Source organism: Budorcas taxicolor, chromosome 17, assembly GCF_023091745.1.
Source record: "Budorcas taxicolor isolate Tak-1 chromosome 17, Takin1.1, whole genome shotgun sequence".
Lineage (NCBI taxonomy): Eukaryota > Metazoa > Chordata > Mammalia > Artiodactyla > Bovidae > Budorcas > Budorcas taxicolor.
The window spans coordinates 49,846,444-49,859,917 of NC_068926.1; the positions used below are offsets into that span (position 1 = coordinate 49,846,444).

Here is a 13,474-nt window from a genome sequence, read left to right on the forward strand (position 1 = left end):
CTGAACTCCCCAGTGGGTTTCAGCAAAGCACTTTTAACGGCCAGGTGAAGAACAGGGTTCACAAGCTATGTGATCAGTTTGTGCACCATTCTCTGATAAATTGATGTTGAGGTAAGGAAACGATGTCACACGGGTTAATATTATTAAACCTTAGGCTCCAGTAGGCCTAGGGGCTATGGTCCTCAAGTAGTTAACATCTTCCTTGGATGAGGGTTCTAGCATCTGTAGAAAAACTCCAGAAACATGCATCAGATACTATTATCTAGGTACTTCAGAGAGGAGCTAAAGCCGAGGATATGGGGAAAGAGTCTGCACCCGGGGAAGGAGGAACCAGCTTTGTTACAAGAGCAGATACAGAGTTGAGGTTCAGATTGTCATAAAGTTTAGAGACAGACAATGAATAAGTTCTACCATTTTTTTAAGGTGACAAGTCCTTTTTGTTGAGCAATTGGAAGAGCAAAAGGAAGTTGTCAGGGGTTTTCTGCAATAAATAGTTCTGCCTCTCTTTCTGGTGGCGGAGTCTGGAAAAGACGTGCAGAGAAGGCACCTCGCAAGGGGAAAGAAAAAAAGGAACAGGTCATCAGCCTCAGCCCTCAGGTGGCTGAAGGAGAAAATGTATTTGGTGTGTGCCACATCTTTGCAGCCTTCAATGACACTTTCATGCATGTCACTGGTCTCTCTGGCAAGGAAACCATCTGCCACGTAACTGGTGGGATGAAGGTGAAGGCTGACCGAGATGAGTCCTCTCCACACGCTGCCATGCTGGCTGCCCAGGATGTAGACCAGAGAGGCAAGGAGCTGGGCATTACTGCCCTCTGCATAAACTCCAGGCCACAGGAGGAAATAGGACCAAGACTCCTGGACCAGGGGCCCAGTCAGCGCTCAGAGCCCTCGCCCGCTCAGGGATGAAGATTGGGCAGATTGAGGATGTCACCCCCATCCTCTCCGACAGCACCCACAGGAAGGGGGCTGTCGTGGTCACCGTCTGTGAACAGGACTCTTCAAATTATTGCTTTTTGTTAATAAATTGCTTTGATGTAAAAAAAAATAAAATATAAATAAATAGTTCTTCTCACTAAACTGTGAGAGAAAAAGGGAAAACTAAAGTTAATATTATTTACTGGAAATGGAGTTTGAAGGTGAAGCTAAAAGGTGGAGATTCAATAATGGTAAACAGTTTATGCATAAATAAACTTAGGCTTAAACAAGACAGACTTTTTTTTCCTCTTTTCTAACAGAAGATTCCATAGTGGGTAGTCCAGGGCTAGTGCAGGGGAATTCTCATTGCCAATATCTTTTAGGCTCATTCTATCTTTCCACTTTGCCATCTTTGTCATTTGATTTCATCCTCAAATTTGTTTCATGGTGATTACAGGCTTCTGTTGCACCAGTCATTGCGTCAGCATTCCAGGAAATGGGAAGACTATAAAAGGCTAAATGCCAAACTGAGTCAGCATTCTTTTAAGGAGTTTTCATGGAAAATCTACTCAGTAGTTTCCACTTAAATCTCACTGTCCAAAAATAGTCAGATTGTGAAAACTAGTCTACTTTAACCTTTGCTTATAGCTACCTGGACTTATCATAGCATTGTTACTATGACACACAAGATGAATGGATATTGCTCAGGCAATGTTGGCCTGTCAGCCTCAGAAAGACAATGTTAAAGTAAAACGGAGAAATATTAGAATTACTTTTAATGTTTCACAAGCATGTTAATTATGCATGATTTTCCAATTTTTGCCATTGTTTGAGTACCACATCTTCCTTCTCTTAGTCTTGGCCTTTGGATGTACCCATTTGTTTAATTTGATTTTTATTTGTTTGCAAAAAGAACTTTATAGTACACTATAAGTGAAAACTGCTTTTCCCCTAGTCTGGAGTCACAACCCTCTATAGAGTTTCCATACTCTGTCAGCTTCTCCCACAATTCTTCTAGGCGTTGTTCATCTGACATTGGTACTATTGACATTTGAGACCAGATAATCTTTGTTGTAGTGATCTCTCTGTCCTAGACAAGGTAGGATGTTCAGTAGCATCCCAGGCCTCTACCCATGAGATGTTAAATGTCGGTACTACAAACAAAAATGTCTTCTGGAGGGGGACTTGCCTGATGGTCCAGGGGTTAAGACTGCACACTTTCAGTGCAGGAGGCCCAGGTTCCATTCTTGTTCAGGGAACTAGATCCCACATGCTGCAACTAACAGCCTGAATGCCACAAAAAGATTCAGCACAGCAAAAAAAAAAAAAAAAAAAGCCTCCTTGGGGACAAGGACAGCCAATGTTTCCCTGATGGAAACAATGGTATAACCTCTCATTCCTATAATAAATTCTTTTCTACAATACTCATTTTAGTTATGCTTCTCTGATGGAATTCTGATGGATACAGAAGATAAGAGTAAAATACAAAAAAATTAATAATATAAAGTACTTGTGGGATTTTCACATAGAAAAGATTCCAAGCCTGAAGTTGGGTCTCTGCCAAATACGGAGATTAAAAAGCATAACACCCGGCTAGTACCCAATAGTCTCTCCTCATAATGGGACCAAAACCTAAAGAGAACTGAAATGGAAATAATTTGTCTCTAAGTGAGTTAATGTAATTTTGTGCCTTGCCTAGCACCACCAAACACGAAGCCACACTCATCTGTGCTGGCTGATCTGTGCTGGCATTGGTCTGATCTAACTAATGGAGAGGAAACCCAGGAACTGAAGGAGATGTATCCAAGACTTGGGCGGAGGAGTAATATACTTCCGTAATTCCTGTATTTTCTAAATCTTGGGCATCTTCAAATTTGTGAGCATCCCACTGTGGGTTTAAGAATGTTAGGACATTCAGGTATCCATGACTCTTGGATCCTAGAACAGGGGCCCCCAACCTCTGGGGTCTAAGGCCTGGTGATCTGAGATGGAGCTGATGTAATAATAATAGAAATAAAGTGCACAATAAATGTAATGCACTTGAACCATCCTGAAACCATCCCCCCATGCCCTCCCTCATCCCCTATCCCACTGTCTTCCATGGAAAAATTATCTTCTGTAAAACTTGTCCCTGGTGCCAAAAAGGTTGGGCACTGCTGCCGTAGAACATAAGCTAAGAGGTGCCATGCACCACAGTGTGACATTAAGTGAGTTTGGTAACCAGCTACATCCCCAGCATTCTTCAGGGCAATGTGCATTATTTCAGTTCAGTTCAGTCACTTAGTCATGTCCGACTCTTTGCGACCCCATGAATCTCAGCACGCCAGGCTTCCCTGTCCATCACCAACTCCCAGAGTTCACTCAGACTCACATCCATCGAGTCAGTGATGCCATCCAGCCAGCTCATCCTCGGTTGTCCTCTTCTCCTCCTGCCCCCAATCCCTCCCAGCGTCAGAGTCTTTTCCAATGAATCAACTCTTCGCATGAGGTGGCCAAAGTACTGGAGTTTCAGCTTCAGCATCATTCCTTCCAAAGAAATCCCAGGGCTGATCTCCTTCAGAATGTACTAGTTGGATCTCCTTGCAGTCCAAGGGACTCTCAAGAGTCTTTTCCAACACCACAGTTCAAATGCATCAATTCTTCGGTGCTCAGCCTTCTTCACAGTCCAACTCTCACATCCATACATGACCACAGGAAAAACCATAGCCTTGACTAGATGGACCTTTGTTGGCAAAGCAATGTCTCTGCTTTTCAATATGCTATTTAGGTTGGTCATAACTTTTCTTCCAAGGAGTAAGCATCTTTTAATTTCATGGCTGCAGTCACCATCTGCAGTGATTTTGGAGCCCCCCCAAAGAAATAAAGTCTGCCACTGTTTCCACTGTCTCCCCATCTGTTTCCCATGAAGGCTTGGGCTTATCAAATGGTTTTGGTACCTGCCTTCATGGACTAAAGCCGAATGCTTGATTTATTTAAAAAGTAAAATGAAACAAGATTAATAATAACATAGCAACAATACAACACATTCTCATTCCACATCAAAAACATGTAGTTTATTTCAAGTTAAAAAAACAATTCACTGACCTTTTCTTCTTTTTGTGAGTATTTGTTAATGGGTTTTGGCCCCTGAAAAGAGACTCTGACTTTCAACTGGACTCAGTCTTCCACTGAGATTCACAGAATCATTTTTCTTATTTTTTTTTTCCATTTTTCTTCTTTAGACATTCAATTAGAACTGGCACAGAACCATAGTTCCTTGAACTAAAAAAAAAAAAAAAGAACACTACATTATTTTATTTCTGTCCATAGGGGGAAAAAAATCAATAGATTTTCAAGTCATACTTGATTTTATTTTCATTGTAATGCTAAAATACATGCCCATGGTTCTGTGTAGTATTACAAGAGAGGAGTTAAAAGGTTAAATGTCAGACAAGCTGAAGATCAGAGGCCTCTTACAGGGGCGGCATCAGACGCTTGGAGCTTATTTGCATATGGACCTTATTTGCATACGGGCCTCATCTGAGTATGGACCTCAGTTGCACTTGCCAAATATTCGGTCAATAAGAACTATGTCCACCCATAGGCAAGGAAGCTTTCCCTGCATCTAGCCCAGGAGAAACTTAGGTACTTAAACTTACTTTTCCCATCACTGGGATTATTAAATTTGTAATTCAAAACTGAGGTTTAAATTCCCCGCAAAGCTCAGACGTTCGGAGAGGGTGGAAAGACATCCATCTGCCTTCAACCGATAATGCCTTTAGTATGCGGGGAGGCTTTGTGCTCTGTGCCTTATGATCAGTTATAGAAGTTCATTCTTCCACGCCTCTGGGCTCAGACATGAAGGAAGCCCATAAGTAGCAAGAGCCGATCCCTATGACCTTAAGGTAGGAGGTAACCACTGAGAACACACAGCCCCTGGGCCCACCCCGCTATGCTCACAGCCTCCAGACAACTCGTCCGAAACTATCCCCTGGGAGCGTAAATCCCAAACCAGACGTCTGAATCTGGAGGTTCTAAACTGATCTCTGCAGGCAGTCCTTTCTCGAAGGGCCTCTTTCTCATCGGCTGCGCCCCTTCAGTGTTAATCCGAGCCTTGTTAAAAAGCAAAATAGAGTTGGATCAGGTTGAATTTGAGAGATTTCACGTTCAACTCCACGTCTCTTGGAGAAATGGTTTTATCTGGTAACTCTGGGACTTCACATCCATTTAAAATATAGCGGTGGGTACATGGAGATCCCAAACTCCATAACTATCCCTTCTCCCTGCCCTTCCCCAGGGTAACTATAAATTCATTCTCTAAGTCCAGGAGTCTTTTTCTGCTTTGTAAATAAGTTCATTTGTATCATTTCTTTTTAGATTTTACTTGTAAGCAATATGGGCTTCCCAGGTGGTGCAGTGGTAAAGAATCCGCCTACCAGTGCAGGAGAGGGACAGATGCAGGTACAATCCCTGGCTCTGGAAGATTCCCTGGCTCTAGAAGATCCCCTGGAGAAGGAAACTGTAACTCACTCCAGGATTCTTTTCTTTTTTTTTAATACTTTATTTTACTTTACAATACTGTATTGGTTTTGGCATACATCAATATGAATCCGCCACGGGTGTACACATGTTCCCAATCCTGAACCCCCCTCCCACCTCCCTCCCCATACCATCTCTCTGGGTCATCCCAGTGCACCAGCCCCAAGCATCCTATATCCTGCCTCGAACCTAGACTGGTGATTCGTTTCTTATATATTATACATGTTTCAATGCCGTTCTCCCAAATTATCCCACCCTCTCCCTCTCCCACAGAGTCCAAAAGACTGTTCTATACATCTGTGCCTCTTTTGCTGTCTGGTATACAGGGTTATCGTTACCATCTTTCTAAATTCCATATATATGTGTTAGTATACTGTATTGGTGTTTTTCTTTCTGGCTTACTTCACTCTGTATAATAGGCTCCAGTTTCATCCACCTCATTAGGACTGATTCAAATGTATTCTTTTTAATGGGTGAGTAATACTCCATTGTGTATATGTACCACAGCTTTCTTATCCATTCATCAGCTGATGGACATCTAGGTTGCTTCCATGTTCTGGCTATTATAAACAGTGCTGCGATGAACATTGGGGTACACATGTTTCTTTCAATTCTGGTTTCCTCCATGTGCATGCCCAGCAGTGAGATTGCTGGGTCATAAGGCAGTTCTATTTCCAGTTTTTTGTTCTCCATAGTGGCTGTACTAGTTTGCATTCCCACCAACAGTGTAAGAGGGTTCCCTTTTCTCCACACCCTCTCCAGCATTTATTGCTTGTAGACTTTTGGATCACGGCCACTTTGACTGGTGTGAAATGGTACCTCATTGTGGTTTTGATTTGCATTTCTCTGATAATGAGTGATGCTGAGCATCTTTTCATGTGTTTATTAGCCATCTGTGTGTCTTCTTTGGAGAAATGTCTATTTAGTTCTTTGGCCCATTTTTTTGATTGGGTCGTTTATTTTTCTGGAATTGAGCTGCAGGTCCCTCCAGTATTCTTGCCTGGAGAATCCCATGGACAGAGGAGCCTGGCGGGCTATAGTCCATGGGTTTGAAAAAGAGTTGGACGCAACTGAGCACACGTGCGTGCACACACACATATAAGCAATATGATGTTTCTCTATCACAGACTCTAGTCCACACTCAAGAGAAGACACACAGTGGCATGGATACCTGGAGGACACAATCATAGGGGTGTCTTGAATCCTGCCACCACACTCAGCCTGCAAAAGCCTTCCAGGACTGTGACTGCATCTCCCTGAATGTATAGAACAATTTGAGGAAAATTGTCATCTTAACAATATGGGGTCTTTTGATACCTATAGTACTATATTTATTATTTCTTTTAAGGATTATTGTAGCTTTCCTGTTGGATCATAAGCTCTAAAGATATCAGTTATGGTGATCTGCACAGGACTCTTTGAACTTAAGATGATTTGAAAAATTTTTTTTGTTTCTTTTTAAAATTAATTTTATTGGAGTATAGTTGCTTAACAATGTTGTATTAGTTTCTGCTGTACAGCAAAGTGAATCAGCTATATGCATTAGGTCACTGCAGAGTGCTGAGTGGGACTCGCACTCAGTGGTACTAGTGGTAAAGAAATCACCTGCCAATGCGGGAGATATAAGAGACGCAGCTTGGATTCCTGGGTCAGGAAGATCCCCTGGAGGAGGGCATGGCAATCCACTCCAGTGTTCTTGCCTGGAAGATCCCATGAACAAAGGAGCCTGGCAGGTTATAGTCCAGAGGGTTCCAATGAGTTAGATATGACTGAAGCGACTTAGCATGCATGCAGAGGACTGAGTTGAGTTCCCTGCGCTATACAGTAGATTCTCATTACTTATCTATTTTATTCATAGCATCAACAGTGTATATTTGGGACTGACAAAGATGACTTTTTAAAATATATTTTTCTCCCTTTTTTGGATAAGAGGCTATAAAGATGAAGCTTGGAATTCTCTGAAGACATCATTGCTACTGGTTTGAAAGAACTGCCTAGGCTTGATGCCATCACACAAAAGTAAGCAAATTCAATGATGTTTTTTCCCCCACTGCTCTGACTCTAACTTTGTGTGAAGTCTGTATCACACCTGGACTTGCCTTTTTCGATTTTAGAACTTAATAATATAGTTTCAGTACTAAATAGGAGACCTCTCACATCATATACAGGGAAACTGAGGTCCAGCAAGCTGAACTGACCAGACTAGAAACTCACTCCACTGGTCCCCTAACTTGCAGCCCAATATTATTTCTGGTACCTCAAGGTACTCTTGAACTATCCCGAGAGAGTAATTCAGATGCAATGGATTTAGCCCTTCTTGATTCAGCAGTATTTGACATTCCACATAAAATGTACTTGAAATTCAGTGTCTCTGCTGGTGGCTGCTTCCTGTTACACCTGAGCTGTGCCAAGGGGGACAGAGAAGAAATTTTACAAGTAGCTTCAGAGGTAAAATGCATAACAAACATCATACTGGGCTTTCCTAGTGGTTCAGATGGTAAAGAATCTGCCTGCAATGTAGGAGACCCAGGTTCGATCCCTGGGTTGGGAAGATCCCCTGGAGAAGGGAATGGCTACCCACTTCAGTATTCTTGCCTAGAGAATCCCATGGACAGAGGAGCCTGTTCTACTTCAGTCCATGGGGTCCCAAAGAGTGGAACATGACTGAACAACTAACACACACACACATTATACCATTCTGCCTCTACTTACAAGTGGTGAATTCCCAAAGGCTCAGATTTCTCTGTTTTACAACCCACTCTGGTATTCTTGACTGGGGTCACAAAAGAGTTGGATACAACTTAGCGACTAAATAACAAAAGCAACTTTCCAGAACATAGAAACTCTATGTGAATTTTCATAGAGTTAAAGAACACAAAAGTCACTTTAGCTAAGAGTGAAAATATATTATTTCAGGGACTGAATCTCCAGATCTCTCCCCAAGAGATCAAAAAAGGAAGATAGTCCATTTGTAGTAGGATTTGCCAAAAAAGACTCACATCAGTCAACCATTATGGTTATCTCCATATATTTTACTAAAATACCCATGCAAATCCCATTGGCTTGTGTCCTGGGCTCTGCAAAGGCCCCCATATTACTACCAGGGCTTGGACAGACTGATTGGAAAATCAGTCATCTCAGTTTAAATATGATTTAACACAGCCAGTTCAAGAGCTCTTCCTCCCACCAGCCTACAACATCACCCTGTGCAATGGTCCTTCTGCTACTTTCCAGTGTTCTCTTAAAAAATTTTTTTTTAATTGGAGGATAATAGCTTTACAGTATTGTATCAGTTTCTCCCAGACAATGTGAATCAGCCATAAGCCATAAGTATACATATATCCCCTCCTTCCTGAGTCCAGCATTCTCTTTGATCCTTTATTCAGATATACTCTGATTTACATGTGCTATGTGCTTCTTGTAAAGTCTCCAAAACGGAGGTGTCTTTTTTTCATTTAAACTCATGACTACATTTTCAGCCTTTGAACATGTTAGAAAAGATACCATTTTATAGCTATTCACTTCCATTGTGTTTCTGCTGAACTTGATTATTCTCTACATTTCAAGTGACAATATCCGTGTTTGTGTGTATACATAGATATGTACACAAGTATGTATGCAAATACATCCATATATGTATATACATATGTGCACATGTACAGAAGTGTGGAGAAGCAGAAAGGCAGAGTAGCAGGGTTTAAGCATGATCACACTGATTTTTCTTTCCTCATTTAGCCATGATTGGCACTGGCTGAAGGCACTTTAAAGAACATCCATTCTCAATATCCTCCTGATCTCATTTATCTCCCTCAACAGAACTGAGGCACAATGGGAGCCTCACCTACTGCTTGACTTTTCAAAAGAATTACTATGGTAAATGGTAAAAGAGGAAAAAGAGCCACAGCTTTTTCATAAATATGCAGTTTCAAGATTTAAAAACATACTGTAAATCTGCCCAAAGTTAAACTCGATGGTTGATTGCTTCATTTTATATATATATATATATATAAAAACCAGTGTGTTTTTTTTCTAACTGGAGGATAATTGCTTTACAATGTCGTGTTAGTTTCTGCTGTACAAAGAAGTGAATCGGCCATATGTTTTCATATATCTCCTCCCTGTTGGAACGCCTTCCCATCCTCACCTTCCCCTCCCACCCTTCCCACCTGTTAGGTCACCACAGAGCCTGGAGCTGAGCTCTCTGTGCTATACAGCAGCTTCCCACTAGCTGTCTACTTTGCACATGGTAGTGTATATGTGTCAGTCCTAATCTCCCAGTTCACCCCACCTCCTCTCCCTCCCCTGTGTCCACTCGTCCGTTCTCTTCATCTGTATCTCTATTCCTGCCCTGCAAATAAGTTCGTCTATACCACTTTCCTAGATTCCACATACATCCATTAATATACGATATTTGTTTTTCTCTTTCTGACTTACCTCACTCTGTATGACAGACTCTAGGTCCATTCACATCTCAAAAATGACTCAATCTTGTTCCTTTTTATCCAACTTGTTTTTAAAAGTGTTTCAAAGGTGATCAATCTGAGTAGCAGTTGCCAAGCAGCAGCTGGCACCCTACTCTCCCTAATTTTAGGAATAATGGAGGTAATGTCAACAAGTGAATAAAATGTGTTGAATGCTTACATGTATGTGTACACACAAACGTGGAATTATTTCATTAAATTGTGAAGAGAATCCTGAGAGATAGATTCTTTATCCTTATTTTAAAATGAGAAGACAGGCAAGCAAGGGCCATAAATGCTGTCATGTGTTACAAAATTCTGATATTGAATGAAATTGTCTGAAATTGGCAAGTCTAACTGTGCCACTGGTATCTTCACTTGAAAACTTTCTACGACATTGGAGCTGATTTTATGTAGCATGTTTTTAAAGAGTATATGATGTAAACATCATAAGAATCAGTGGTCAGTGGTATGAAACCCCAGTAGGATAGCAGATGAAATGTATACCCAAGTGAAAGTATACCTTGTTTATCCTACCTTTGATCCACATAGTTCTATGTTATGGTCATTGAAATACACATATGTGCATCTCAGTCAAAAGATTACAAACTGCAAGAGACACATGAAAGAATAATCTTTGATATAAAATAAGTAGCTAGTGGAAAGCTGCTGTGTAGCACAGGAGGTGACTTTGGTGCTCTGTGGACACCTAGAGGGGTGGGATGGTGAGAAGAGGCTCTAGAGGGTGGTGATAAATGTACACTTATAGCTGACTCATGTTGTACAACGGAAACTAACACAAATTGTAAAGCAATTATCCTCCAATTAAAAACAATCCTATAAGGAACCATTACGGAAAAGCATGTTTAAAAAATAATGTGTATATATGTATAACCTAATCACTTTGTTGTACAACAGCAGTTACCAGCATTGTAACTCAATTATACTTCAATAAAAATAATAAAACATTTAAAAAAGAATAATCTTTGAGCCGAGTGCCAATTTTCATTAGTCAGTCATGTAGGCAATTCACTGTTTTGTTTTGATGAAAATAAAATTCATCAGAGGCAAGAAAAAGAAATTAAACAAAAAGTTCTCTTTGCCTAATTTGGCCTCTTCCCTCTCCTCCAGTGCACACCTGACTTCTGCATTAACCAGACCTTCCTAATGGCAGAAATACCTGCCCAACAATAAAGGTCAATTTTTCTCCTTCTGGTATCAGCCATGTAACTGATTGGAGGATAAGATTCCTTTCTCAATCCTGTAAAGGTTCATAATGACCCATCACTCGCCTTGTACTTTGGTGAGATTTATGCACAATACCAATATATCATTTCCCTTAAAGATAAAGATTGGTGCAGAACAGACTGGTCCTACGACCTGGGAACATACTGGGCCACACCTATACTTACTTATGACCTTATTAATGTAACCAGCTATATTACTTGTATTCTGCCTATTTTATGAGATTATTGCTTCTAGTATTACCAAATGTTTCACTGAGCCTCTGATAAAAATAATAATGACTTTGCAACATGGAATGGTTGACCAATAATATAGTTCTATGAGATCAATGACTGCAATACTGTAACTGTAAATATATAATTTACAGTTGTACAATTACAGTGGGAAGAAGCAATAAGAGGCAACAGTTTCCAATATCATAAAAGACCAGTAAGATAGATGGTCTGGAGGCATTTGCTTACTGTTAACAGAGGCCTAGTCCAGTAATGTCTCTTCCCCCATTGCTCAGTGGTTAAGAGTCTGCCTGCCAATGCAGGAGATATGGGTTCAAACCCTGGATTGGGAAGGTCCCCTGGAGGAGAAAATGTCAACCTGCTCCAATATTGTTGCCTGGGAAATTCCATGGACAGAAGAAATCTGGTGAGCTAAAGTCCATAGGGTCACAAAGAGTTGAGCACAGCTATTGAGTGGCCCACCCACAAAATTCTCATCTGACCTGGAAATGAGCATTTTTTCTAGCACCATAGGACAAGTGGGTCCTGAAATGCCTCTCAAGCCTTGTTTGAAATTAAGACCAAAAGAGAAGGGATTGTAAAATAAAGGATGTTGGCCTTCATTCAGTTGGACAAGTTTCAAGTCATTAGCCACTTTCAGTCATCAACCTACAACAAACTGTGAAAAGAATTCAGGGCGAAGATCAGCATGAGGCATTTTGTGCTCTGGGTTAACTGGCAGATGTTTTCAAGAGAAAATATGAAACAAGGTCAGAGCTTGAACTCAGTAACACGATGACAATTACAGCTGGAACTTACACATATATTGGTTACTTCATGTCATTGTTATAAATACTTGGGAATTATTCTTACTATACCCATTATACAGAAGAGAAAACTAAAATAGATAGTAATTTGCCTGAAGTCTAGCAAATAAATAAGTAAGTAACATGTCTGGGATTGGACCTGGGACAATCTGGCTTCAGGAAATTGCAGTTTTCTATTTCTAAAATCTGAAGTGGGAACCTCTCAGGTTAGCGACTTTTCCAATCACAATGTCAGTGATGGAATTTATTGCGTGATTTGCTTTTCAGTAATCACCATTCACTGTGAGAAGTGCTTGTTCAAAGTCATTTGCTGAGTTCTCCAATCACCCAGTGATACTTTCAATGAATCTAATAGAAAAAGCATTTTCTGGGCACCAACTAATCTGTGCTTATTTATGAATAATTAGTGTGCAGCATCTAACTCTCTCTTACCCAGACAATGCAAAGCCAGGCAGGAAACAGGGATGATTTATATATAAACAAAGAGGATTATGCAAGCTCCTTCACAAATTAATGGGGGTAATAAAAAAAACTCACAGCCATTTTTACACCTAAGCCTTCCCATATTTCAAAATAAAGGCAACTGAAAAGGTTGGTAAGAGTGATGTGCTGAAAGCCAGATCACACCGCCTTGCAAGAGCTGATTGCCAAGCATTTTGTGAGCTTGTTGTAAATATAACCATTATCAAAGAATTTAAAACTAAGCAATGTTCTAATCCCCTGTGAAAGAGATAGTTACCACTATTGCAATGAGCAGTGCTGAAGCTGAAAGAGGTTTCAAGCTAATGAGTCTAGATCTAGTGAGGGTGAAAAATCATTTCAAGTGGATTACATATCAGATACAGTGACAACAAGCTTAATGGGAAGAACAGAGCGAGAGGCGGTGCCATCAGTCAAATCATGATTGAAGTGCAACTGTGTTCTATCTACTGAGACACAAGATCACAAAAATCAACCAAACATCGTCTGGATATCAATTAGCTCTATGGAATTTACAATAAATAACATCCTATTTCTATTATTCATTGTAAATGGTGTGTTACACATCCTTTACATCAGAACTACCCATAATATACATATTTACATATGACATGTTTAACAATTATAAGTATTTTCTCACTATCCCATAAAAAAAAGGTTTTTTTAATGGCCATGTAGATAAATGGCTACTATATAAGAAAATTATGAAAGTCATAATATCATCACCTATTCTACTTTACTGCACTGTATAATAGAGTCCACCAAAACTTAGTAATCTGATTGTTTTTGAGTTGTTTCTGATGAGTTCAAGATT

General features: G+C 40.4%; 1 pseudogene; it reads left to right on the forward strand.

The window, feature by feature from the left end:
• LOC128062095 (40S ribosomal protein S14-like) overlaps positions 1 to 2,757 on the forward strand; it is a 36,025-nt pseudogene extending 33,268 nt beyond the window's left edge.
• The last annotated feature ends 10,717 nt before the right edge of the window (positions 2,758 to 13,474 follow it).